The following is a 3603-nucleotide window of genomic DNA, read 5'->3' on the forward strand; positions in this document are numbered from 1 at the left end:
TTGTTTTTTTTCTAAGAAAAATTAAATTTCATCAATGTGACCCCACCAAATATATACTATTCTAGTAAGGGAAAATTGCAGCAGCGATCTCTAACATTTTCATTTTCTGTAGACTTTATTCTAACTTTCATTTTATGTCAGCAAAGATATCTAACCTTTCATAAATATGCACTCGAGGTTCATTTAGACGGAAAACCGTTCAAAACACCGTCAGTTGACTGAGAAAATTTCTTGAACTATCTGCTATCGTTATTGTTTTATTGGATGTTGATACATTTTTAGATGGTGTTTCGGACAATTTTTTTGGATGTTGATTTCTTAATTTTTCCAGTCAACTAATGGTGTTTTGGACGTTTTCCTTCCAAATGAACCTCAGGTGCGTATTTATGAAAGGTTAGGAACATCCGCTGACACAAAATAAAAATTAGGGTAAAGACTACAAAAATAAAAAAAAATGAGGGACTACTGCTGCAATTTTCCTTTAGAGTAATGTTGAGAAAATGCTGTTGGCCTAGCGTTAAAGCGAGGAGATTTTTTTATTTAGCCTATCACTATTCCTTTAGAGTAATGTTGAGAAAATGCTGCTGGCCTAGCGTTAAAGCTAGGAGATTTTTTTATTTGGCCTATCGCTATTCGTTTTCATGGAAAACTCTATATTACCCTTAATGAAATGATTATTTCTATATTGCAACATATATCTCAATCTTTTAAACATTTTATTTTATATTTACTATATTTTGAATATTTGAATATAATTTCATTCTATGATCTAATAAATTTGAATAATCTGCAACATATTGTTTACATTTATTATTTAATATATTATATTCTTCAGAATATACATCCATATTTTCTAGTTGAGAATACATATTTTTTATTACTTCTAACATTCTTTCTAATAAATTATCTAATCCTTTAATTTTTTTATTCTGGCGTTTAATCATATAAAAAATCATTAAATCATACAATAATCCATTTGATTCTCTAATATATAAAAAGATTCATTCTAATTTTAGCAAAAATTTAATAATTTTACCTTAGGTTTGATCTAGATCTTTATTTTTAGAATCGAATAACCTTTGAACTCTGAATATGTAAACTGCTTCTTTCAGTGACCTCCTGCCTTCACGAAATCTTTACAATTTCAGCTTCTTGCACTCGCTGTATCAATCCTAAAGAATAAATGTCTTGACTTCTGTTAAAGAAAAACTCTCTTTTGCTAAAATAAGAAAGAAACTTTCTATTAAATCCTTCAAGAATCGTTGGGAGTAAAAATTTAGAAACTCATATTTATATCCAAATATTGGAATTTTATTTCTATCAGAACTTTTACAAAGTTTCTATTTGGTATACAAGAATTTCCAGAAAAATTGGTTTTTCAAACTAAAAATGGCTTAGGAGTGGCTATTGATTATAATTCGAGATTTCAAGATGATTTCTATCTATTTCAATGCCTCTACTTTATACAAGTCTATGAGATTCTATTACATCATTGAGTACATCAGTAAAGGCATACTTGCCTCTCTATTATTTTTCTCCTTGGGCCTAAATCTTCACATGCTTCTTCAACTTTTTATTCAAATAACATCTTTCTCTATTATTGCCACATCTATTTGGAAGTTGGCTGCTACATATCCAATTGATATTATATGTTCAATTGGATAATAAACAGCTCCATCGTATTTAGGACTTATTCAGTAAAATTTCAAATATATTTTTCGTCCTTTGACAAATCTGGATACTTCTTTTATGAATATATCATCAAATTTCGAAATTTCTATCAAATATTTTCCTGGATATATCAAATTCATAAATTTATAGTCTACCATAATTTTTATAAATGAAGGGTCTCCTCCTTCCATAGCTGTTATTTTGGGATAAACATTATTTTTCGGAGAGATGAAATATGAATCACTCATTTTTATTTCATAAGCAATTCTGACTATTTCAACATATTTTTCTTCTTTTGGATCTAAAGGGATTTTATTTTCTTAGTTTATGATGCTGATTGTTTTAGAATCTCTTTTATCTCCATGTATCATCACTTTTTTGGTTGATGATACTGAAATAGAATCTTTTTTTTTACCAATCGATATATTGTCACGTCTAGATCCACTATTGCTTCTAGCTGTCCCTGTTTGGTATTGATTGGAAAAACTCATTTCTGTGCTTTTTGGTATATCTGTCTCAGAAAGTATATCTTTTAGTTGTACTGCAATAGTATCAACTTGATTTTTAAGTTCTATGGCCTCTTTATGATGCTCATTAATGATATTCAACAATATTGTTATATTCAAATTGAACATCTCTGAAATCTATGTTGCTCCAATATTTATATCTTCGGATTCTTCTTTAAAAAATCTGTCCTTTTTTGTATATATAGGATATATTGGTATAACTCCATGACCTTAACTTTATCAATCAAAAAATTCTATGTTTCTGTTGAGAAAATCTGCAAGAAAATTATTAACTTCTTTAATATGAACTATATCAAAATTATAAAATGCTAAATAATTTTGCCATCTATGGAGCCTTTTGTATTGAGATTCTGATGATAATTTATTCCTGACTAATCCTGCAACTGGAGAATTATCAGTTTCAACAATAAATTTCTTTGATAACAAGAATAATGAGAATTTTTTTATTCCTCTAATATAATGAGAACTTTTTTATTCTTCTTATAATTGCTAATAATTCTTTCTCATGAGTGATATAATTTATTTCTGCTTGATTAAAAGTTTCACTTGAATATCTACAAATTTCATTTAAATTTGTTTTTAATATTGCTACCCAATATTTATCTGAGGCATCAGTATTAACAATCTGTAATATGTACCTATCCATCAAAATTTACATATCTATATGGATCAGTTTTATGAGTTATTAATCCTTTATTTCTGATTGAAACTATATGACATTCACTATCTCCTATATCTATTAATATATTTGGTCTATTTATGTTTTCTCTTCCATTATAATATTCTTCTTCTATTTTCATATTTCCAGCATTTCTATATAGTTTTATTTCTTTTATATTATTAAATTCTTTCAACTGATTTTTATTAGGTATTCTAAGACTTTTTGATCTTTTGATTAATTTTTCATCTTTAAACATTATATTATTAGAACATTCTCCTTCATTTAATTCTGTTATTTCAAATTTATTTCTTGTTATACTAAATTCATATTCCTCTAAAATTAAACTTATTTGCTTATTTGGTTCTATTATTTTGCTAATATCCTTACATTCTTTATGTATTTCAATATAAGGTTTATTGAAATAAATGTTTCCATAATTAGAATTGGTATATGTGTATAAAGCTCTATCCTCTATAGTCGTAATTTGATCACCTGGTTGCATGATATCATCTCTGTTCAATTTAAAATGCAATTCTAAAATTTCATTAAAGTTTTTATCTTTCAATGATACACAATAGTTTGGGTAATATGTAAACATTATTTTTTGATATGCCAGATTTCGTTCTATTGTTCCTAAATGACTATCTTTTAAATTTATTATTCTTTCATTATGTAAGGTTATGGTTAAGGGTGAGTCTATCCCTTCTCTGAATAGTGATTTAAACATTATTTGTATTCCTGCTA

This window comes from Olea europaea, unplaced genomic scaffold (genome assembly GCF_002742605.1).
Source record: "Olea europaea var. sylvestris unplaced genomic scaffold, O_europaea_v1 scaffold1549, whole genome shotgun sequence".
In the NCBI taxonomy this organism is placed as follows: domain Eukaryota; kingdom Viridiplantae; phylum Streptophyta; class Magnoliopsida; order Lamiales; family Oleaceae; genus Olea; species Olea europaea.